Here is a 26,880-nt window from a genome sequence, read left to right as displayed (position 1 = left end):
CACTACCAATGAGCCTGGTTAGTACCCCGGTGGAGTTGCATGCTTCACCTCTCTCCGCAGGAAGCCTTTCTCTTCTTTCGCCTTTGTATTTTTTCAAGAGGACTGTGCATAGGCACTTATTTATTTTTGGGGTGAAAGAGGGATCCCAACTTATTGAGAGAAGAAGAGGTTGTTCCTTCAGAGAAGCATGTAAGACCACTAGCATATGTTTTCTCGTTTAGATTTTCCCCTTCTCTGTTTCTACTCATTGCATGGGCTTGAACATACAGAGCATGTTATCACTCAAAACTTTTCCTTAAAAGTTTTGGAAGAAGGGAAGGCTTCGAGGTAACCACAAACCAACTTTTAAGCATAGGCTCTAGCCAACCTATGGTGCAGAGAGGGCTCTCTCTATATAATTTATCTATGTTTGCTTAGATATTAGGCTAGTTCTAGAGTTCAGGGGGTTTTTGATTCATATGAAGATTTGGCGGTGGAATCCTTAAAATATGTTGATAGGTTGATGCCTTTAGGCCATTAGGAAATGGTGTCAAAGATGGGGCAACAAAGTTGGAGTTAAATCACTAAAGGGAATGTTCAAGGGGCAAGATAGTAGAGTGAAGTACAAATCCTTAGACTAATGGTGAAATGAGTCTTAATGGGGGTGAAAGGGAAATCAAGAATCCTCAGACCGAGGCTAAGACGGGCGAACAACAATGAATCATGACTAAAGGGAAATTAAGAATCCTTTACTATAGACCAGAGGAGAAACTACGGAAGCTAAGGAGTAGTTAATAATTCCCTAGCTAAGATAGTTTAAGAGAAAACATTAAGAATGTATAATAGTAAGACAGAGTGTAGTCAAGCAAATTCTGAAATAATATTCAGGTTAAACATTCAGACTTCTGAAACATTTAAGATTATGAAACAACTTTAAGGGAGATAAAACAACACAAGAAAATTACTCATTTGTACTCCGTTTTACACATGAATCCCTTGAAATATCTGATCTTTATTCATCAATCCAACATGCTGGCCCTGTTAGTGATACAAAAGATTTTACAATATTTGAACAAAATTATATTGAAAGTATAAGAATCCACACCACATACTTCAATTTGTGAAGTATTTATACAAAATGTTTTACAAAATATCCCAAACTAACTTGGGAATTAATCTAGGAAATTCAAAATATCTTCTCGCAGGAAGACAGTGACAACTATTAAACTGTTTTCTTGCTGTCCCTTTTATTATGGTTTAGCTGGAAGTTTATGGTTGCTATACACTGTGCTGGCCAAAGGCTGCTATCTTTATACTGATACTCTTTGACACAGATACTCTTTGACCCTGTAACCACTTGAATCCGATGCTCTTTTACCTCCTTGACTGTGTGTTTCACCTTTAACTGTGTTCTGCTATAGTAAGTCAGTCAACTTTTCCCATTCTTGATATGTTGGTAACTGAATACTCAGTATTCTCCAGTAAGTTTCATCTGCCTTAGTGTATTTGGAAAATGACGACTTATTTACAAACATATTTTTTACCTAATGCTAGAGGTAAAATAGATTTTCAAAAGCACTGTACAATACATTTCCTGTTGGAATTCGTGAAACCTGTGAAGTAGCCACTTGCTGTCTTGCTACATCCCTGAGTTTGTCGTTGTAATCTCCTTGTTCCATAAGTTTATCATGAATGACTAAGGGATTAGGTAATCCCTTCTATTTTAGCTTATCAAACTTAGCCATGAACCTGTCAATGGCTACTTGCATTTCCTTGCTCTTTTCCTCTAACTTTTGCATAAGGTCCCTCTTGGTGAGGACTTTCTTTACCTCCAGAATAGTAGCAATCCTGTCTTCAATTTCCAGTTCCTGTAATTGGTACTTGTTATTTGAATTTAAGAACTGGATGAGCCTGGTAGCCTCTCTAGGCTTGTTGCCTAATTCTATCTTCACTTTCCTAATAGCCTTGGTTATTAATGCTATGAGATCAATCTGCTCGAATATGACCTGTATGGATGGCCAAATATCATTGACAGAGTCAATGATATTGGCCCATAGTTTTTCCTTGGCTTCTCCAAGAGGCTCCTTTAGTGTCAAGTCTCTTTCCATTGACTTGAGCTTTTCCTTTATCCTGGCAGCCTTCTGTTCCTCCTCTTTCTGCATAATCTTTGCAAGCTTACAGTCTGTTTCTAAGCTTGCCACTTGTTCCTTTAGCTTGTTTATCTCATTTTTCTGAATAGACATTTCTTCCATGGAATGAACATGCTTGGCTACTTCATCTGTTGCTGTACCTGCTGCTGTTGTGGAAGCTACTGATGTAGATGTTGCAGTGGTGATGGGAAAGGGAGTGCCTATAGGAGTTTTTGGAGCCAATGTAGCTGCCAACGTAGATGGTATTGTAGTAGCCATTGTAGGGATTAGAGTTGCTGGTGTGGTCCCTACTTCACCTTGCTTCAATTGGATTAAGGAATCCAATTCCTTCTCTGTGCTCCTCAACTGATCATTCAGCTTGAGGACTAAATCCATTAAGTCATCATGGTGAGTTTGAGACTGTAACAACTCCTGTGTTTGTGGATGATGCAAGGAGGGTATCTTCAATTGCTTCTTCAGTGAAGCAATGTCCTTGTTCTTCTGTTTTATGAAATCCTATGTTGCTTTGATATCTTTGGGATCATGTCCCATCTCTATGATCAAGTCTTCAAAAGACTTTATTCTGTTGTCTTTGGCTTGTGATGAAGCCTGTTCAAGCTGATATTGAGCTGAGATGATGTTTAGGGAACTTTGTAGTTGATGAACAACTATGGACTTCCCTGTCAGGGTGGAGTAGATCATTTCTCCAGCCTGCTTGTGAAACTCTATTTAGTCCATAGAGTGAATATCCCTGGCCAACACCTCAAAATCAACTTTCTTCAGTGGGTGTCCATGGTTGTTGCACAGTTGGTTAAATGAAGGACACCTGCATCTTCCCCTCTTTGATGTCAAAGGTTGACATCAATCTATTTTGACCTAGAGTAGAAAGTTTGAAAACCTGAGCATATGTCTTAGCTTTCAACCTTTCATTCCTCATTTTTATCTCTTTGAATTTGTCTTTGATACTTTTATCCTGGTCTGTTGGCTTGCTAAAAGATGAGGCCTCTACACTCATCTGTCTCTGTATCATTTGGGTTCCTGAGGATGATGGGGGCTATATTTCCTTTGAAGGAGCAGTACCTTTACTCCTTTCTGGCTCAGAATCATTTATTTTGACTAAGCCATCGGTGTCTTCCTATTTTGACATAGGATTGAGTCTAGGTATTTTGCTTTGGCCTCTTTCATATTGAACATTGAAGGCTTGTGTCCCTGAACTTGATCCTTCCTCCCTGCCCCTTTTGGGATTTTTTTCCTCATTCAAAGGAGTCTGCATGATAGGGGGTGTTCTCATTGTCCCTTCCTGAGGTGGTACCTGCAGAAATGAATTTTCATCAAGTTGATTTTCCAGATCTAATAATGCATTTTCCACAACAACTTCAGTATTATCCTTGTCCTCTAAAGTGTTTTCCAGCCATTGCAATTTGTTGGCATACTTTTCTATCTCAGGGATGCGGTGATGGATATATGGAGCCATCTTGTTTTTCTGCCTTCTTTTGCAGATGAAATTCAAGGGATCATATCTCCATATGGAGCTATGTTTTAATTTTAATCTCTGAAGGATTAGGTCTGCCTCCTTTCCAGCTTCTCTTCTATTACAAATAAAAGGACCCAATTGGTCTTTGATCTTGAGCTGGGCTTTCTTTATGGCTTTAACAAAGTTTACATCATCTGAATTTATCATCTTCTTGTAGTACTCCAAGGAAAATAACCTCATTGGGAGGCATTTAGGTAGTTTCTATGGGGCCAGCTAGCACCCATAAATCCTTATTTCAGTGTAGTTTTGGTACAAGTACCAATCTCCCACCTGGTGATTGATGTTTAGATGAAGGACTCTCCTAATCTCAAGACTGATTCTTGGTGGAGGGGTTCCACTGAGCATGGTCATCATAGGGTGGACAAAGGAATATATGAATTCATTGTACAAATAGGGGGGAGGAATATTGATGAATCAATGGGGTCCAGAAGATGAATGATCTTGGTTGGCCCTTAATGTCCATCTTTTGTAAGGTAAGTGGGAATATGTCTGACTGGTAATATAGGAAAAGGTGATACAAGATAGAGGAGTATTTGAAGACTCTCTCATTACTCATTCGGAGGAATTGTTCATGCATCCTGTCAGCTATAAACTGAGCATAGTCATATATGATAGCGGGAGGCTACCTTGGAGTGTATATGGACATGAAGGCTAAAATAATCTCATCAATGTATTCACTGGTGGTGTTGGTACCATCCCATGACCTCCTTTTTCCTCCTAAAACATATCATTTTCCTACCTCTTTCCATCATACATCTCTTAGATCCCTTGAAATTGATTAGTTAATAGTACTATAGTTATTAAAATGCATTAAAATTGATTTAGGAGTTTTATGTTAAAGAATTAGGAATTTTTGGTAAAATGACTATAGGAAGTTCCAACATCCTGTAATTGGTTTATTGTTTGACATGTGACATGACAGCTAGGCTAGAGCGAAGGGTAGGGATGAAAAGTAGAATGTCCAAGCATGGAAGAATACCTATCCTACAGCAGAACCGACCCTCCTACATGCGCGGTCAACGATGGTCAAGGTATAGCATGTTGGCGACAAAGGCAGCAATAGCATAGCATTCTAAACTGATTTAGTTTTGTTCCTTTTTGAAATCAGTTCAGGATAGAAACATTTTAAAAATCACGACATGATAAAAGTGACAATAGCCACATCACGAATGTACATTCGTTTTCGAAATGTAAGGGTTGTAAAAACATATGTAAACACAGTTCTGTGTAGTTAGTATTGGTTATCATTGTATCGTTTTGAGAACAGAGTTTTTGAACTTAATACCAAGAACACGATTGCAGTCACGATTTTCCTTGTTGCGTTGATTTTATAATCGGTTGATCATAGTCCAGTATACCTCTGAAACGCGGATGGGTTCTGCGTTAAACTGGTATACTGTCATTTCTTTTTATTTGCAACTTAGGGTATTAAATGATATGCACAACAATTAGAATTGGTTTTCGATTTCAATAGAATGCTTATGGGTGATGTTTATGATAGTGCTTGAATAGTTCATCACTGAGATCGTGAATCGTATCCTGTAAGGGATTCGATCCTTTGTTGTCTTTTAAAGCAATGTCATGACCTCTGTTATCATTTCAAAGTATGCTTATAATTTCCGTATGTCTTTATCTTTCATGAATATTAGTGAATGCTGAGTATTTGCTGAACAGGGGTTTTATGCATAGTGTCTCCGTAAGGAGATTGAAATATTGGTTTGAAGTGATACAAAGTGTTTTAATTTGGTAAATGAATTGAATGACAGTGTTTTAATTAGGTAGATTAATTGAGTGACCTAAGTGTTTGGGTGATAGGTAACACACCTCAATCTTTCGTAAATAAGTCCTATAACCTACCATCATAACCACTTAGCTAATAATCCTTTATGTCTATATACTTTAGACGCATGCCTCTAAGTCTACGCATCCTGGTCGATAATAAATATAGCCTAGTCTAGCACCCTAGATAGGACACTACAGGTGGTATAACCTAGGACACTACATATCATATCCACAATATTTCTCCCCCATGAGGAGAAAATGGTAGCTACCTATGGAGGAGGATCCTTTGGGATGTGTTTTTCTTCTCTTACGAAAGTTTGGAACATTTCTGCCAATTTTGTAGTAGTAAGCTTAGGGAACTGGTCTAATAAGGCTCCAATTGAAAGAGGAGTCAAGATTTGGCCAGGCTAGAGTTGTAACATCTCATTTATAGATTCTGCATTGATAGTGAATAGTATTTTCTGGTTAGGAGACATGACTATTCTTTGACTTGGAATATAATTGGCATGGTAGTAATGCACAATTTCTGGGAAAATGAGAACTTGAGGAAATTGGTAATTAGGAAAATTGGAATCCCACAGACCAATTTCATCTACATGGTTCAAGTACCTATCCCTACTTTGGCAGTACATTTTGAGAGGGAATTCTTGGATAGAGGTGTACTTTATCTGAAAATCTTTGTCGGCTAGGGGAAGGTGGTCCAGGTCTAGATGGGGAGTGGTGACAAGTCTTACATCCATGGCAATTGGGGCAACCATTCTCAGTTCTTGTGGATTTGAGAATGGGAGAGGTAATTTGCAGTGTTTTTTTAGGGCAACGGTGGTTAAGCATGGAGTAGACTTGAGTTTCCTTAATTAATTTTAAACTTAACTAAGATTACTCAATCACTGGTTTCTTTGAAATTGACAGGATTTTTGATGAATTGTGGCTTAAATACCTGGAACTGGGGTGAAATGGTTCTGAGCAGGGAAGTTGGTGACTGCAAATGGTTGAAGGGGTTCTGTATAGGGTGTAAGGTTGTCTGGGTGGTTTACAACGTCTTTGGAGTGAAATTGGACGTGGGTTGATGGCTTCGACATTCGCAGGTGGCGTGCATGTGTACTGAGGTCTATAGTTGAAATTCCAGTGAAAACAAATGATTTGGGGCTTTTTGGCTTTTTCATATGGAAAAATGTTTTTTGGCGGGTACAGGTGAATAACCACTAATTTGTCACGTAGCGGGGAGGTGCTAAGCAGTTAATTTCGCACCGCTTATGGGCGTCGGGTGGTTTTTAGGAGGGGTTACCTGATTCCACTCAGCGACTGATACGTCACCAGCGTGGTCTCATGGAAAACAACTTTTTTCGGGTGTGTATTGTCCAGCAGAGGATCCCGCCTGAAATGGTTTCGGGGCGTTAGATCTGGGCCTTCAGATCAGACGGTGGTTGGGGCACGATTGCACATAGAGGTCAATGGGGGCCTGACGGGCACTTTAAATATGATGGTATCGAGATTAATGGTGGATTAAGGCAAGATTATTGGTGGATTAAGGCAAGATTATTAATTTTGATCGCAGATTGACCAACTAGAGATTTTGGTCGGGGTTTTAGGTCAGAATAATAGTTTATAGTTAAACTAGGGTGTAGGGTTAATTAACAAATAGGAGCTATATATATACAGGAAATGGGTTTTTCATTGGGATTTAATATAATAAAATTAGTAATTAAAATGAGAAGATGAGCGGAAAAGGGAAAAATCACTAAGTAAATGATCTTTTTGTGAAGTTAATGTTTTTCACATATTAACATTAATACTTCGGGTAAAGTGTTTCAATGGGTCGTTAATATGAAAATTCTTTATGCGGGGGGGAAAATGCTTTTCCTAGGCAAAAATGTTTTATCCTTAGGAAAGGAACATTATTTAGGAAAATGAATGAAATGAAGGGGGGGATGAATTTTTATGAGGGGAATTTAGCACTTGATATCCATAAATCATTGAGCCGAGGATTTGGTCCCTCAAAAAGTCAGAGAAATGCTCTGAGCCTCTTTGACTTAAAGGTTTTAAGTACTTTGAACTTTATTTATGGGAAATTATTTAAGTCAAATAGGTAAAATGAATGGGGGAAGTTAATCAATTGACCTTGAAATCCATCTTCATGCTTGATTGACCATTTACATTTGAAACCTATGATGAGAGATGATAAATATGCTTTTTTCCCTATCATATTTTTGCAACCTTTCTTCTACTTACCCATCTACTTGTTCTACCATTTTTTCTTCACTTTATTAGGGTGCATTTAGACTAGCAAACCCTTATTAAAACATTTTCTTTCTTTTCACAAAGAAAACTATCTAATTCTATCACTATATCATCCAAGGGCTCAAATTAAACCTATGAGCTCCTTTTATTTTACTCTACCTAGTCTAGTGATCTGCCAAGATTAAACAATTTGGTCAGATTTTATCCTCTAACTATCAACATGAAATTTAAAGCATGGTATAATCAAGATTAAATAGTTTGATTACCCTAGATTGTGGCATGAATCACAAGTTGCACACAATCATTATTTTGCATAAAGTAAATAGTAGTGGCATTTAGACTTGCACACTTTCATGGTCTCTTTTTGTTTTTTGGGGTTCATATTTTTCACTTTTTTGGACCTTTTCTTTATTCTTTTTGTCCTTTAATTTTCTTTTAGGACATACCCTCTTTTCATTTTTTATTTTTCAATATGGAAAACTTTTGTAGAAAGCAAAGGCATGTAGATATTACAAGGCTTAACCTTAGCCATTGAAAATTATGACTCCTATTTGTATAGGAACCTAACAGTGGCTCCACTTGGGGATGGAATTTCCTTGTGAAATGTCAAGAACTTTGAGATCAGTAGCCTTGGAATTTTGACTTCAGTTACCTTGTGATTTGTCACCTTTCAACTTGCTTTATTCATACTTATGATAAAAAACCCTTAAAAGCTTAGGGCCTTCTCTCAAGGCTTCAACCCTAAATGTTTACCATCCAATCCAAACTAGACTTTTTCAAAATAAAATATACATACATGGGAAAAACAATTAGTAACTAGGTTCTATGTAATGTTTGAGCATTCGACCATTCACTGGTCCTCCTCCTTCTTCAGTACCATCTAGTCCTTTAAGGAAGAAAGCATTGTTCCCTCTATAAGCATAGATGATATAGGGGCCCTTCCATAGGAAATCAAATTTCCCATGCTTACCCTTATCTTCCCTTCTCGAGTCCCACTTGAGTACTTTATCACCTAAGTAGAAATCATCTGCCTTGGTCCTTCTATCAAAAATCTTTTTGATCTTTTCCTGCACAAGTTGAGATCTGATGTAGACCTCTTCTCTGGTTTGCTGGAGATGAATAGTTTGGTTTATTCTCCTCTAGATATCATTTGGTTCAGATTGTAGTTCTTGGAGCATCTTCATCACTGGTACTCCCAAAGAGGATGGAAAAACAGCTTCCATGCCATACACTAGCTAATAGGGGGATGTACCAATTGACTTCTTGGTGGTCAATTTGTCAGCCCATAAGGCTTTGAATAACTTCTTGTTCCATGTTTTCTTATTATCTTCCAGTAAATTATTAATAATGTTCACCAGGCTCTTATTTGAAGATTCAACCAGTTTCCTTGAGGGTAGTAGGCTATAGAATTATCCAGGGCAATGTGATACTTATTGCAGAATTCTATCATTCTTTTGGATTTAAAAGTTGCTGCATTATCAGTAATGAGCTTGGTTGGGCATCCAAACCTAGACAAAATGTTGGCTTCAAAGAAGTTAATAATAATAGTATATGTGGCTTGCCTTGAAGGTATGGCCTCTATCCATTTTGTGAAATAGTCTGTGGCTGTGAGGATCCACTTATGTTGGGTAGAGGAGGGTGGGTGAATTTCACCAATGAAGTCTAAACCCCATTGTTGAAAAGGTACTTTAGCAGTGATTTGTTTAAGGGGTAATGGTAGAAGTTTTCTTTTTCCTTCAAAAATTTGACACTTATGACAAGAGGTCACAAATTTCTTGACATCAGAGAATAAAGTTGGCCAGTAGAAACCTGCCCTTAAGATTTTATCTGTAGTGGTTCTCCAATAGAGGTGTCCACCACAATCACCTGCATGAAAGTCTTGTAGAACTTCGTCAGCCTCATATTTTATCAAATACTTAAGGATAATTCCTTCATAATCTTGACAAAACAAAGCATTATCAAGTATACAAAATTTCAAAGATTTCGTTTTTAAAAACCTACCTTTGGTTCTAGATAATCTAGGAGGAGCTTTTAAAAGTTTTGTAAAATGTAGATGATATCAGCATACCATGGTGATTCACCATAGGCATGACTGATCGGTGGAGTCGCCATCTCCTCTCCTTCATCTAGTGTAGCAATAAAGTTTATGTCTAAGGCCTGATAGTTCGACTTAGCCATAAGTTTAGCTAAGCCTTGGCCTTTGATTAACTTTGTGGGTTTGATCTCTATATCATACTCTAAGATAGTAGCAATCCATTTTCCCCTTTTCCCATCAAGACCTTCCTGAGTTAGGATGTCTTTGACTACAGAATTGGGAACATAGGCTACTATATGAGAATACAAAATATATACCCTAAAATCTTTGATAGCTTTGACTAAAGCCAATGCTTGTTTCTCCATTATGTTGTATTTTAAGGGAGCATCTCTTAAGGCTTTGCTAAAGAAAGCAATGGGTTGTTCATATCCTTGGTCATTTTTCTGTAGTAAAACTGTAACTATTGTATGCTCAGAAGCAAAGGAAAACAAAATGAAATCCCTATCAAATTTGGGACTAACTAATACGAGGTCTTTTGTCAAGGCTAGCTTGATATCTTCAAATGATTTTTTAGCTTCGACAGTCCAACATAGAGTCGAATATTTTTTCAACATGTTATTTAGTGCTCTAATTAACTCTGCTAGGTTAGAAATAAATCTTCTAAGGAAGTTAATCTTTCCTAAAAAGGCTTGTAGTTCTTTGATATTCCTAGGGTGTTGTATCAACAAGATGGCTTCAATTCTTATAGGATCTATTCTTATGCCATCTTTGGAAATAATATGTCCTAACAATTTTCCTTCTTCCAATCCAAATAAAAATTTCTTGGGGTTCAAGGAGATGCCATACTTTTTGCATTTTATAAAGACCTGCCTTAGATGATCTAGATGTTGATTGTCTGATTTTGAGAAAACAGTAATATCATCAAGATATATTACAAGGAAATCATGGATTTCTTTGGAAAAGGCTATATCCATAGCCCTCTGGAAAGTGACTCCTGCATTCATTAGCCCAAAAGGCATTTTGACATACATAAAGGTGCCCCAAGGAGTGGTGAAAGCAGTCTTGGGTTGGTCATCAGGGTGAACCAAAATTTGACTGTAACCAGAAAACCCATCCAGTAATGAGATTCTGGTTGACCCAACTATCCTTTGTAAGATGTGGTCCATTTTGGTAAGAGGGTAGTTGTCTTTATGTGATGCTTTATTCAAGTTTCTGAGATCTACATAGAGTCTGATCTCACCAGTTTTCTTCTTGGTTGGGACCAAGTTAGAGACCCATTCAGAAAACCTTATTGGTGCAATTATCTTAGCATCATACATTCTCCTAATTTCCTTTTTTATTGAAGGTAATAAGACATGATTAATTCTCCTAAGCTTTTGTTTGAAAGGTTTTTTTATTTTCTTTGAGGGGAATTGTGTGTTGGATGATGCTGGTGTCATAGGATTTAAGGTCCTCATAGCTCCAAGAAAAGACATCTTGAAATTCTTTCAATAAATCAATGTATTTCACCTTTTCTGTTAAAGGGAGTGACTTTGATAGTTTGATTAGCTTGGGATTGTCTTCAGTGCCTATGTTACACTCTTCAATATCAAATTTTAATGTTTCCATTTTGGGCTTCCTAGGAACATCATTTGAATTGAATAAGTCTTCCAGAGGGGTTAAACCTTTTGGTAAGAAATTATCCTTGAGATTACTTTGTTTTCGTCATTAATTGTTTCATCAATCTCAACCTGTTCTAGGTTGCCTATATCTGACCATGTGAATTTAGTGGGATTAAAACTATCTACTTCATTACCTTCTAGCTCATCTATTATTACTTCATCCCTAGAGTTAAGATCTATGGATGTATCAATGTCTATGTTACTATGTGAAAATTATTCTTCTAAAGTTAAGAAGTTGTTTATCTATCTATCATTTGAGAATGCTTTCCAGTTCTACACACTATCTAGGATTGAAGGTCTGTGCCTAACCTTAGCAGTGTACTGATGGTTAGGTTGGAAGGGTGACCTGCAGGTATTGGAAAACATTGCTAAACTACGGGCTTGCATATTGTGCTTCCTAGGAACTACTGCAAGCTGTGTTTCTAGGAAGGTATTGATTATTTCTACAACGGTTCCTCTATAATAACCTAATCTAGTGTCTTTGGTCATATATACACCCTTAATTTGATTTACAACTAGCTTTGAGTTTCCTATGATTGAAGCTCTTTGAGCACCTAAATTCCTAACTACCTTGAGACCTAGAATCAGAGCCTCATACTCGGCCATATTATTGGTACATATGAAATTTAACCTATAGGCATGGCCCTCTGAGTGATTGTTTTCTAAATTATAAATCCATACTCCTGCTCTTGCTCCTAACTTATTTACAGAGCCATCAAATTCTAAATGCCATAAGATTTCATGTACATAGTTCTCATCATCAATATCCCATTTATTTTTATTTCTAGCAACCTGATTACTTTCTTTATTGCACAATTTTGAAGTTTCTTTAGATTCATTAGCAGTGGAAACTGCAATTTCTTTTGGTTCTGCAACAACACTGTTAGGAGTTTCGTTTGGTGTTTGATCAGTGTTGAACATGATAAAAGAGTCTACATCTGAATGCATGGAGTAGATAGGATAGTTTTGAGGTTGATCTTGGCTGCTTACCATGTATTTCATGAAAGTTTCTCTGTACAGTTTCTTGGGTTGTCCAAACACAAAAATTGTGGCATATGACATATCCAGTTGGAGGGATCCTTGAAGCTTGGCTCCCCAAGATCTGGATAACAACATGCCATATTTTGGTGGGATATCAGCCACTACAATGTCCATGAGGATGCTCTTGGAAGGATATTGGACTAAAGTGATACACAAATCTTTGACTAACCCTAGACATTCTACTTAACTTGAATCAAAGGAAAACAAGTCTTTGTAAGGTCTAGTAATGTCTAGTTTCAATATTTCCATCACTGATTTTGGCATTAGGTTGTGAGAAGTCCCAAAATCTAATATGGCATTGTGTACTATTTTGTCATGAAAATTAAGGCTAATGTAAAAAGGCGGAATTCCTCCTTCTTGCGGTTGGCCATTAACATCTAGTCCAACATTAATTCTGGTTTATCATCGAACAAGTTAACTGAGTCTTCGTTTTCAGTAATGTTCAGGGTCTGATTTACTTATGATTTGTAAGTTTCGTTTTTAACTAGTTCAGTCAAAGGGACTTAAATTTTCAGCTTGGATATCTCTGCTCCCAAATTGAATGATGAGGAAGGGTTGTAGACCTTTGGAATAGGGTTTTGAGTGGAATTATCTTCCTTTTTTTTACTTGGGATTTCCTTATGGGGACTTTCAGATCTGGCATTATAGGTGTTTTTCTTTGGTTCTTTAAGTGGAACTGATGTGGATGGCTGCTCAACAAAGGGTTGATTGGAAGTTATTTCTTCAATAATGGGACTAGGGGGGTTTTGGTTTAGTCTAGGGAGGATTTGAAGTACTTCCAAAATAGGAACTTTATTTGTTATTTTGGGTTGATTTTCCATTGCTTTCTTAGTTTGGTTAGGAGGACCAGCATTCTTTTTACTTCACAAATTATATTGTTTGTGCACTTCAAATATGGTAGAGTCATATCCCTGCTTATAGTCAAATGACTCTCCAGACTGGGTTTGAAGATGTTGTAACATATGCAATTCTTCCTCATCCTGGGAGAGGAATACAGGTTTTTGATCATCTAATCCCATTATATTGATTTGGGTATCTTGTCCATGATCATTAGGATCAGATGATTCTGCATAGTTTTCTTGAAAAGGGGGTCTAATGTTTTGATCAGGTCCATTCTTTCCTGTGTTTTGGTTTTGATTTTGGTTTTTTTTGAAATTAGTATTCCTAACTGGGGGTACTTGTTGATTATCCCATGTTTTTCTATCTAGGTTGTCAAGTCTATCCATGATTCTTTCTACATTTTTGGCCAAAAGATCTACTTTACCATCAGACGTTGAAGCTTCATCAGCAAATCCTACTCTCCTTTCTATCTTTGCTCGAGCTTTTTTGGCTAAAATATTAGCCTCTACTTTTACTGCATTGGTTTGGCTTTGCTCTAGGGTTGCAGGCTCTCTTTCCATAAGTTGGTAGGCCATATCTAGATCAAAACCATTAGGGAACTTCATCATTGCGAGATGAGGAGGAGGCTTAAGGTTGGCAGGGATGGCATTGTAAGTGATATTAAACCTGGTGTAGTAGTCTTGAATTGATTCTTTAGGACTTCTCTTAATGTTCTCATACTCATAAAGTATCTGCAATGGGTTTTTCTTCCTCTCCCATATCTTGATGAACATTATATGAAAGTTTGTCATATCTGCAATACTACCAGCAGCTAAGTTTCTAAACTGGGTTCTAACTTCCCCAGCTAATGTTTGGGAAAAAAGCCTCATTCTTACATCTGCATCATCTATCTCATGTAACTCAAAATAATCATTCATTATGTTAACATGTTGTTGAGCAGTGTATAGGCCTGTAGCATCAAATAATTGAATTTTGCTTTAATAGTCCCGAGGTAGGTCATGTAACTGACCAGGCAACACCAAAGGGGCATATCTATTGGCCATGGCTAAAGCCTTGGCTTGGCTCGGAGATAAGGGAAGATTAGTTTGGGTTGAGGTGGAGATGGATGAGCTAGAAGTGCTTACAGTTGAAAATGAAAGATTGCCAATTGAAACTGGAGTATTAACAGTGGAATTTGGAATATTAATAGCTGAAGTTGGAATATCTACAAATGAAACTGAAACATTAATAGTGGATGAAGGGGTTTCTATAACAGAAATTGGGATAAAAGGGATAGTTGTGTGTATAGGGGAGATGGAAGTATCTATAAGTGAACTCGAAGGGCTAATGGGTGAAGTGGGAGTGTCTATAGGTGGAAACAAGATTCTAGGTTGTATAGGGAGCTGTGGAATGAATGGGCCAGTGGAATGAACTGTAGTAGAAATAATGGATGGTATGGTAGTGATGGAAGGGGTATTAATAACGTTGGAGGATTGAGCAGAAAGTTCAGCAGTTAGAGTAGTATTAATGGATGATAGTGGAGTATTCAGAATATATTCATCAATTGATCTATTAGCTCTTTGAACTTCAAGGTCTGCAATAAAATCAGGATCTAGAACAGTTTCATTAAGCACACTTTCATATTTTGTTCTAAATAATGAGAGATCAAATTGCACATCAAAAGGTAAATCTTCTTAAAACAACCACTCATCAAGACAAGAATTAGCTTTAACTAGTGGTGTTTTATTAGCTGAACTCTCTTCTTTTTTTGGATTTTCTTATAATTCTGTCTAGATCATCCACAATAACTACAGGGTTTGGATCTGGGTTGGAACTGGTATAATAAGTTTTCCCGGTAGCCAGAATTATAACCTTTTAAATGTTTTTTAATGTAATTTTTAAAACTTCTGCAAAAACTGATTTTAAGGGGCTCAAGATGATGATTAAGATTTCCTTAAAGTTTTAGGAGACAGAGTTTTGCGTTCCCCAGTATGGTCGCCACTATGTTATCACTCGAAACTTTTCCTTAGAATTTTTGGAAGAAGGGAAGGCTTCGAGGTAACCACAAACCAACTTTTAAGCATAGGCTCTAGCCAACCTATGGCTCAGAGAGGGCTCTCTCTATATAATTTAGCTTTGTTTGCTTAGATATTAGGCTAGTTCTAGAGTTCAGGGGGTTTTTGATTTGTATGAAGATTTGGTGGTGGAATCCTTAAAACAGGCTGATAGGTTGATGCCTTTAGGCCATTTGGCAATGGAGTCAAAGAAGGGGCAACAAAGTTGGAGTTAAATCACTAAATGGAATGTTCAAGGGGCAAGATCACAAAGTGAAGTACAAACCCTTGGACTAAATGGTGAAATGAGTCTTAACGGGGGTGAGAGGGAAATCAAGAATCCTCAGACCGAGGCTAAGATGCGAGAACAACAATGAATCATGAGTAAAGGGAAATTAAGAATCCTTTACTATAGACCAGAGGAGAAACTACGGAAGCGAAGGAGAAGTTAAGAATTCCCTAGCTAAGATAATTTAAGAGAAAACATTAAGAATGTATAACAATAAGACGGAGTGTAGTCAAGCAAATTCTGAAATAATATTCAGGTTAAACATTTAGACTTCTGAAACATTTAAGATTATGAAACAACTTTAAGGGAGATAAAACAACACAAGAAAATTACTCATTTGTACTATGCTTTACACATGAATCCCTTTAAATATCTGATCTTTATTCATCAATCTAGCATGTTGGCCCAGTCAGTGATACAAAAGCTTTTATAGTCTTTGAACAAAATTCTATTGAAAGTATAAGAATCCACACCACATACTTCAATTTGTGAAGTATTTATACAAAAATTTTTACAAAATACCCCAAACTAACTTGGGAATTAATCTAGGAAATTCAAAATATCTTCTCGCAGGAAGATAGTGACAGCTATTGAACTATTTTCTTGCTGTCCCTTTTATTGTGGTTTAGCTGGAAGTTTATGGTTGCTATACTTTGTGTTGGCCAAAGGCTACTGTCTTTATACTGATACTCTTTGACACAGATACTCTTTGACCCTATAACCACTTGACTCTGATGCTCTTTTACCTCGTTGACTGTGTGTTTGACCTTTAACTGTGTTCTGCTATAGTAAGTCAGTCAACTTTTCCCATTCTTGATCTGTTGGTAACCGGATACTCAACATTCTCCGGTAAGTTTCATCTGCTTCAGTGTATTTGGAAAATGAAGGCTTATTTACAAACAGATGTTTTACCTCATGTTGGAGGTAAAATAGATTTTCAAAAGCACTGTACAGTACCTTTCCTGTTGGCATTCCTGAAACTTGTGAAGTAGCCACTTGCTGTCTTGCTACATCCCTGAGTTTGTCGTTGTAATCTCCTTGTTCCATAAGTTTATCATGAATGAATAAGGTATTAGGTAATCCCTTCTCTTTTAGCTTATCAAACTTAGCCATGAACCTGTCAACGACTACTTGCATTTCCTTGCTCTTTTCCTCTAACTTCTCCATAAGGTCCCTCTTGGTGAGGACTTTCTTTACCTCCAGAATAGTAGCAGTCCTGTCTTCAATTTCCAGTTCCTGTAATTGGTATTTGTTCCTTAAATTTAAGAACTGGATGAGCCTGGTAGCCTCTCTAGGCCTGTTTCCTAATTCTATCTTCACTTTCCCAATAGCCTCGGTTAGTAATGCTATGAGATCAATCTGCTCGAATATGACCTGTATGGATGGCCAAATATCATTGACAGAGTCAATGATATTGGCCCACAATTTTTCCTTGGCTTCTCCAAGAGGCTCCTTTAGTGTCAAGTCTCTTTCCATTGACTTGAGCTTTTCCTTTATCCTAGCAGCCTTTTGTTCCTCCTCTTTTTGCATAATCTTGGCAAGCTTACAGTTTATTTCTAAGCTTGCCACTTGTTCCTTTAGCTTGTTTATCTCATTTTTCTGAATAGACATTTCTTCCATGGCATGAACAAGCTTGGTTGCTTCATCTGTTGTTGTACATGTTGCTGTTGTGGAAACTACTAATGTAGATGTTGCAGTGGTGATGGCAAGGCAGTGCCTATAGGAGTTTTTGGAGCCAATGTAGCTACCAATGTAGATGGTATTGTAGTAGTCATTGTAGGGATTACAGTTGCTGGTGTGGTACCTACTTCACCTTGCTTCAATTGGATTAAGGAATCCAATTTATTCTCTATGCTCCTCAACTGATCATTCAGCTTGAGGACTAAATCCATTAAGTCCTCATGCTGAGTTTGAGACTATAACACCTCTTGTGTTTGTGAATGATGCAAGGAGGGTACCTTCAATTGCTTCTTCAATGAAGCAATTTCCTTGTTATTCTGTTTTATTAACTCCTCTGTTGGTTTGATATCTTTGGGATCATGTCCCATCTCTATGATAAAGTCTTCCAAAGACTTGATTATGTTGTCCTTGGCTTGTGATGAAGCCTATTCAAGCTGATATTGAGCTGAGATGTTGTTTAGGGAACTTTGCAGTTGATGAACAACTATGGACTTCCCTGTCAGGGTGGAGTAGATCATTTCTCCAGCCTACTTGTGAAACTCTATTTGGTCCACAGGGTGAATATCCCTGGCCAACGCCTCAAAATCAACTTTCTTGTAGTCAGTGGGTGTCCTTGGTTGCTGCACAATTAGTTGAATGAAGGACACCTGCATCTTCCCCTCTTTGATGTCAAAGGCTGACATCAATCTATTTTGACCTAGAGTAGAAAGTTTGAAAAGTTGAGCATATGTCTTAGCTTTCAACCTTTCATTCCTCATTTTTATCTCTTTGAATTTGTATTTGATACTTTTATCCTGGTCTGCTAAAAGACGAGGCCTCTACACTCATCTGTCTCTATATCATCTGGGTTCCTGCGGATGATGGGGGCTGTTTTTCCTCTGAAGGAGCAGTACATTTACTCCTTTTCGGCTCAGAATCAATTATTTCAACTTAGCCATCGATGTCTTCCTATTCTGACACAGGATTGAGTCTAGGTATTTTTCTTTGGCCTCTTTCATATTGAACATTGAAGGCAAGTGTCCCTGAACTTGATCCTTCCTCCCTGCCCCTTTTGGGATTTTTCTCCTCATTCAGATGAGTCTGCATGGTAAGGGGAGTGCTCATTGTCCCTTCCTAAGGTGGTACCTGCAGAAATGAATTTTCATCAAGTTGATTTTCTAGATCTAATAACGTGTTTTCCACAACAACTTCAGTATTATCCCTGTCCTCTAAAGTGTTTTCCACCCATTGCAATTGGTTGGCATACTTTTCTATCTTAGGGATGGGGTGATGGATATAGGAAGCCATCTTGTTTTTCTGCCTTCTTTTGCAGATGAAATTCAAGGGATCATATCTCCATATGGAGCTCTATTTTAATTTTAATCTTTGAAGGATCAGGTCTGCCTCCTTTCCAGCTTCTCGTCTATTACAAATAAAAGGACCCAATTGGTCTTTGATATTGAGCTGTGATTTCTTTTCGCTTTAACAAAGTTTACCTCAACTGAATTTATTATCTGCCTGTAGTACTCCAGGGAAAATAACCTCATTGGGAGGTATTTAGGTAGTTTGTATGGGGTCGCACCCATAAATCCTTATTTTAGTGTGGTTTTGGTACAAGTACCAATCTCCCACCTGATGATTGATGTTTATATGAAGGACTCTCCTAATATCAGGACTAATTCTTGGTGGAGGGGTTCCACTGAACATGGTCATCACAGGGTGGACAAAGGAATCTATGAATTCATTGTAGGAATAGGGGGAGGAATATTGATGAATCAATGGGGTCCAGAAGATGACTGATCTTGGTTGGCCCTTGGTGTCCAACTTTTGCAAGGTAAGTGGGAATCTGTCTAAATGGTAATATAGGAAAAGGTGATACAAGACGGATGAGTATTTGAAGACTCTCTCATTACTCATTCTAAGGAACTGTTTATGCATCCTGTCAGCTATGAACTAAGCATAGTCATATATGATAGCAGGAGGCTGCCCTGGAGTGTATATGGACATGAAGGCTAAAATAATCTCATCAATGTATTCACTGGTGGCATAACCTAGGACACTAGATATCATATCCACAATATTTCTCCCCCATGAGGAGAAAATGGTAACTAAATGTGGAGGAGGATCCTTTGGGATGTGTTTTTCTTCTCTTATGAAAGTCTGGAACATTTCTACCAATTTTGCAGTAGTAAGCTTAGGGAATTGGTCTAATAAGGCTCCAATTGAAAGAGGAGTCAAGTTTTGGCCAAGCTTGAGTTGTAACATCACATTTATAGATTCTGCAGTGATAGTGAATAATATTGTCTGGTTAGGGGAAATGATTGTTCTCTGAATTGGAATATAATTGGCATGGAAATAATGCACAATTTCTGGGAAGATGTGAACTTGAGGAAATTGGTATTTAGGCAAATTGGAATCCCACAGACCAATCCATCTGCATGGTTCAAGTACCTATCCCTACTTTGGCAGTATACTTTGAGCGAGGATTCTTGGATAGAGGTGTCCTTTATCTGAAAATCTTTTTCGGCTAGGGGAAGGTGGTCTAGGTCTAGATAGGGAGTGGTGACAGGTCTTACATCCATGGAAATTGGGGTAGCCATTCTCAGTTCTTGTGGATTTGAGAATGGGGGAGGTAATTTGCAGTGTTTTTTTTTTAGGGCAATGGTGGTTCAGCACAGAGTAGGCTTGAGTTTCCTTAATTAATTTTAAACTTAACTAAGAATACTCAATCATTGGTTTCTTTGAAATTGACAGGAGTTTTGATGAATTCTGGCTTAAATACTTGGAACTAGGGTGAAATGGTTTTGAGCAGGGCAGCTGGTGACTGCAAATTGCTGAAGGGGTTTTCTATAGGCTGTAAGGTTGTCTGGGTGGTTTGTAGTGTCTTTGGAGTGCAATTGGATGTGGGTTGACAGCTTCGACGTTCGTAGGTGGCATGCATGCGTATAGAGGTTTACAGTTGAAATTCCAATGAAAAAAATTATTTGGGGCTTTTTGGCTTTTTCATATGGAAAAATGCTTTTTGGCAGGCACAAGTGAATAGCGATTGATTTGTCGCTAAAGGGGAGGTGTTAAGCAGTTAATTTCGCACCGCTTATGGACATCAGGTGGTTTTTAGGAGGGGCCATCTGGTTCCACTTAGTGACTAACACGTCGCCGGGGTGGTCTCATGGAAAACAAATTTTTTTGGGTGTGTGTCGTTCGGCAGAGGATCCCACTCGAAATGTTTTCGGGGTGTTGGATCTGGGCCTTCATATCGTATGGTGGTTGGGGAGTGATTGCATGCGGAGGTTAATGGGGTCTCGGCAGACACTTTAAATATGGTGGTATCGGGATTAATGGCGGATTAATGCAAGATTATTGGTGGATTAAGGCAGGATTATTAATTTTGATTGTGGATCGACCAATTAGAGATTTTGGTCGGGGTTTTAAGTGAGAATAATAGTTTATAGTTAAACTAGGGTGTAGGGTTAATTAACGCACAGGAGCTATATATATATACGGGAAATGGGTTTTTCATCGGGATTTAATATAATAAAATTAGTAATTAATATGAAAAGATGAGCAGAAAAGGGAAAAATCACTAAGTAAATGCTCTTTTTGTGAATTTGATGTTTTTCACATATTAACATTAATACTTCGAGTAAAGTGTTTTTGTGGGTCTTTAATATGAAAATGCTTTATGTGGTGGGGGGGGGGGGGGGGGGGGGGGGAGGGAATGCTTTTCCTAGGAAAAAATGTTTTATCCTTAGGAAATGAACATTATTTAGGAAAATGAATGAACTGAAGGGGGGGATGAATTTTTATGAGGGGAATTTAGCGCTTGATATCTATAAATCATTGAGCCGAGGGTCTGGTCCCTCCAAAAGTCAGAGAAATGCTCTGAGCCTCTTTGACTTAAAGGTTTTAAGTACTTTGAACTTTATTTATGGGAAATTAGTTAAGTAAAATAGGTAAAATGAATGGGGGAAGTTAATCAATTGACCTTGAAATCCATCTTCATGCTTGATTGACCATTTACATTTGAAACCTATGATGAGAGATGATAAATATGCTTTTTTCTATCATCATATTTCTGCAACCTTTCTTCTACTTACCCATCTACTTGTTCTACCATTTTTTCTTCACTTTATTAGGGTGCATTTAGACTAGAAAACCCTTATTAAAACATTTTATTTCCTTTTCACAAAGAAAACTATCTAATTCTGTCACTATATCATCCAAGGGATCAGATTAAACTGACGAGCTCCTTTTATTTTACTCTACCTAGTCTAATGATCTGCCAAGATTAAACAATTTGGTCATATTTTATTATCTAACTATCAACTTCAAATTTAATGCATGGTATAATCAAGATTAAATAGTTTGATTACCTTGGATTGTGTCATGAATCACAAACTACACAAAATCATTATTTTGCATAAAGTAAATAGTAGTGGCATTTAGACTTGCACACTTTCATGGTCTCTTTTTGTTTTTTGGGGTTCATATTTTTCACTTTTTTGGACCTTTTCTTTATTCTTTTTGTCCTTTAATTTTCTTTTAGGACATACCCTCTTTTCATTTTTTATTTTTCAATATGGAAAACTTTTGCAGGAAGCAAAGGTATGTACATATTACAAGGCTTAACCTTAGCCATACAAAATTATGACTCCTATTGGTATAGGAACCTAATAGAGCAGAAGGCTAAGGTCAAGCATGGGGCTTGCAAGTGTGGACATAGGTTCATGGTTGGACCAAAACTTCCCTTGTAGACGGCTTGTATTTTCCGTCAATACTTCATCAGCCGAAGGTTATAACCGAGCACAGAGAAGACGGACACAATATTGGCCAAGTGCTATAGTGTCACAAGTGTCTTCATATTTCAGCCGCATACTCTATTCAAAAGCCAAAACATAGTAGTCAGAAACACTTATTTCCAGAAACAAAAATAGTAATATGTCAAGAAAACAAAACAAACGTAAACAAACATATTAAGCAGAACAAACAAAGTAAAAACAAATATAGTAAGCAAAGAAAACTAGATAAAAACAACAAGCAGCAAGCTGACTATGTACATGGCGCGGGGCGTGGCTCGGCCCACTGAAAGTAATGCTTGAGATCTTGGCCATTGACAGGAAGGTTGTCAATCTTCCCATCAAGTGATTTCAAATAATATGTGTGTGGTACAAGATTCTAATGTACCATGTACGAACCAATCCATAGGGACTGGAACTTCATATGTTTGCCCTTGTCTTCATGGGACTTATCCCATTTCAGAGCTAAGTCACCGACATCGAAGTTAGCTTTCCCTACAGACTTCTTATCGAACCATATCTTGATACGGTTTGGTGGAGTGTGAAGTTTTCTTTTTCTTTCATCCTTTCTTCCTAAAGCGTATGGAGAGCATCCATCCTAGACTGAACTAGCTAGCAAGGCTTGCCTTGGGATTCTTGGGAAAGCTGAAGTGAAGGAAAGTAGATATTTGGTGGAAGGATGGATTATTTTTCATAAACCAAGAAGTACGGTGAGGTATTCATAGAAGGCTTTGGTGTTACAGAGTTATCCCATAATGCATTCGTTAGGGTGGTATGCGAGTTGCACTACTTAGAGAAAACGATCTTCTTGATTATGCAGATGAGGTTTTTATTTGTAGATTCTATGAGACCGTTTCCTTGCAGGTAATAGTTAGATGAATGCTTTAACACAATACCATTATGTAATGAAAAATCATAGAGTTTGAAAGATGAAAAGTAAGTTGCATTATAAAAAGCAAGTGATACTGGAACACCGAAGTGTGAGATGATGTTCTTTGGGAGGAAGATGATGACCTCTTGGTCATTCACTTGTTCAAGCAGAACTGCTTTTTTCCACTGCGTGAAGTAATCAGTTGTTGTTAGAATGTAGCTGTGTTGATTTGACAAATGTGGGAACATTTCCCCGATGATATCCAAGTCCCACTATTGGAATGGTTCGGTCACTGCAACAGGGTGCAGTGGGGCTGCTGATCTTCATGTTCTTCTGGCGCATCACTGACAGATCGAGCAGTTGTGGGCATAAGCATGTGCATCCTTGAATAATGTGGTCCAGTAGAAACTGATTCGCATAACTTTTTTCACAGTGGTGTTTCCTACAAAATGACCCTCAGCAGGTCTGTCATGCAGATCTTGAAGTACCTTCTTTGATTCATGTGCCTCTAGGCACCTAAGAAAAACTCCATTACTATGCTTTCTGTAAAGCACTTCATTCACCGACAGATATGCTAAGGATTTAAGGCGTAATACCCTCTTCTGTCTAATGGAATAGTGAGAGGGTACGGTGTCATGCTAAAGGTACTGGCGCACATCTACTTACCAAGAGGTTCATATGCCTCTCGGATAATGGGGAATGACATTATGTTTCATATGCCTCTCGGATAACACCTAGATCTAGTTGCAGTTTCCTTTGTATGGGAGCCACATGTAGGTGTTATAGGACAAATTGACCTCCTAATCAACTCAAAGGACAAAGACAAGATGACTGAAATAATGACCACAGTTGCAAGCCTAGAATCCACACTAACGCTCTCTGTACACTAATAACCTACTTTATAAAGCTTGTTTACAAGCATAAAGGAGCATTAGTCAACTTGCTAACTCTTTTTGTTAGACTAGGGGGAGTGTTAGTGAATATTAGTGATGTTCAAGTGGTTATGCCAACAAATCTACCATTAAATATCTAGATATTATTTCCCTAAATTTGCACAAGAAAAGTAGGGAAACTCCAAAAATCAAGATATTTGGAGAAATTCTATTCTCGAAACAAAGGAAAATGGGAAAAAGCTAGTAAACGAGGCAAGTTCATGGTTTTTACCCAAATGAACTATAGGTGGAGTTGGGAAACCCTAAATTGATTGCTATATAAGCAACGAGAGGGCCATTACACAATGGTCAGAGCATTTAGAAGGATAGTACATGGTGATGTTGTGATATTGTCATATTCTTGAAGGAGCTAGCTGAAAGAAGGAGAGAGAGAGGAAGAAGGGATAAGGAAGGCTAATGCAACAGGGTTGTTGTAATCACTCTTCTGAATATAGGACTGTAGTTGTGTTCCACTACTTGAAGTGTCGGTGATATTGTGCATTTATTTGTTCATTCTGATTCTTGTTGTGTTGAGTAGATAAGTTACACATTTATACATGTTTGTTACAGATTCTTTCATTAATTGTCAGAAGTATATGCTATGATTGGTTTACTTCATTCTTTTGTGCAGGAATCATTTTGGAGCCGGTCAGGAGGAGTTCTTCTTACCGCACGGAGATCCCCAAGTGAATCTAGAAAAAACCAAAGGTGATCCCTTCTCCATATCCTGTCAATATATGTTAGATAGATGAACATGTGTGTAACAGGTACCTTTTGCAGATAACCTTATGGTCTGTCGGAAGTCCGGGGAAGACTTTCGAGGGTAGTTTTCATCCTGTGAATTTTACCCCATAGCAGAACTGGCGACTCCGCTGGGGACTATACATTTAGTTCCCGATTATCCGGACTCCTCTCAGATCTCTTCTCTCTTCTACGAGCTTCCCGCTTCTTCATATCCTTCTCTGATCCACCATCTAGTTTGTTGCATCTTGCAAGGTTGCTTTCTCTTCAGAAACTGATCCCAAAAGCCCACTTTTTGAGATCTTTCCCTCACTAATGCAGATTCCTGGTCTACACAGAGCTTTATAAAGCTCTTTGACTATGCACAGGGAGCGTTAGTGGCCAAACTAAAACTCTATTTACACATAGATAGAGCGTTAGTGACCCATTTCCATGTTTTTCAAGAGATTTTGTGGACCAAAAGGGGGGGAAACTTGTCCCAAGGGCTAAATTAAGATCTGCAACAGTATCATGCTAACAAATTTGGTGTCTTAAAATTTATTTTTTAAGAAAATGCTTTAGTTTTTCTCTCATAAAAGAAATTTTTGTTGAAAGAAAAGCTAATAAACTGTACATCTCCTTCTGTCGAAATAGTTGTAGGCTGCTTTGTTTTGGTTCAATAGTTGTTAGGGAATATTGAGAAAAGGAACTTTCGGTTATGCAAAGTGTTGAATGACTTTAGATGCACTGACGAATACATGAATATGTGAAATGATACATGTGTAGAATAAGACTTGTTTGCATAAGAAATTGATTTTTTTTTTCAAAGCATTGTTCTGCATGGTTTATTGAGTTGAGAGTCTCATCATATTCATATGTAAACACCCCCTCTGAAGACAAATAAGAAATTACACTAAGATTTACACTAAAATCAATTAGATACTCTTTTTTAGAGAAAACCAACATTAAATAGATTGGGACCTTGGGATAAGAGAGTGAGTCAACTACCCAAGGTTGAAAATCAAACTAGTGTCGTTAAAGAGTGAAAAATCCTACTACACTCATATTATCGGGACCACTCCACTCACAACAAAGCTAAATACGATACAACATCAGATTGTAATCGAAGGTAGCCCACCTTCTTTTACAACTCCTTTGGGAATTATGTGTAACGGGGGTCCCTTCGGGGATTTCGGAACTGAGTCGGGGACTCAGGTATCCTGCCCACATAGCGTGCTGTCTACGACTATGTCCCCCCTGGTAATGTCTATGATTTGAGGTATCTCTAGTGGCCAATACTTCTAGGTACTTACCTAAGGTGACTGGGACGGGCTGTCCTGGTACCTCAAACGGATGGACCTACTTTGTCTTCATTTTTTGGGAGGGTGCTCATCTTCACGAGAGTACTTTGCCCCTTAATCTGAGGTTCGGGCGAAGCTCAAAAGTAACCGTAACTATACATTTGGCCATCCTTCTCTGTTACTCATTGAGAGACTAGGTTTCATCTCCAGTAATCGGTGTTTATCAGACAAGGTAATTTCACTTTGTTTGCTGATTGTCATTTTAGTGTATTTTTTGTTTTTAGGTACCTGAGTGCTATCGTTTTTGAGACTTAAATAATATCACCTTAAAATTTATCTGATAAAATTTACCAGTCATTGTGGCTACATCCAACCCTCACCGTCAATCTAGACGATTGTTAGGACTTCCTCCACTCACTGTGGAGGATCTGTCGAGATCCACTGACTCGGATTCCTCATCTTTGAGGAATCAATCTCCTAAATCGCACACGGGATCATTCTGGACGACCGAAGATTCTGATTTGCTGGAGGATTTCTTCCTCATTTTAACACTCTGCTTACAAATCTTTTGGATCCTGTTATTGCTCCCGTTGTACGAGTACTTCACTCTTCATTGGGAGGAACTCTCCCATCTATTCAGTTGACACCTCAAGGGTTGTGGAATTATAGAGACACTGTGAGTCCTCTACCACCTCCCCAGTCGACGGTCATTACACCACAGGTAATGTGGAACCCCGCAATCCCGCTTGTCCCAGGTACTACAACTCACATAACATCCTCTATCAGCGAAACCCAATGGATTCCAAGTTCCACTCCTATGGTGTGCCAAAGCATACCTTCGAATAGTGCCACATATAGTGCTCCATATAACACTCAATGTGGCACTATGGGTGCGGTCCTAGTTTACCAAAACCAAGGTCGGCTGCCAATGTATGGTTCTAACCCCCAGATTTAGATATCTGGGGTGGTTCCCAATATGCACATGCCGGCGGGAAATCTCACAGTCCCCCCCGCCATTCTCAGGCATGCATGGACAATCG

The sequence above is a fragment of the Pinus tabuliformis genome, chromosome 2_1 (genome assembly GCF_031772625.1).
Source record: "Pinus tabuliformis cultivar Carrire ecotype Pingquan chromosome 2_1, CPIR1, whole genome shotgun sequence".
Lineage (NCBI taxonomy): Eukaryota > Viridiplantae > Streptophyta > Pinopsida > Pinales > Pinaceae > Pinus > Pinus tabuliformis.
Note: the sequence above shows the minus strand (reverse complement) of the source record.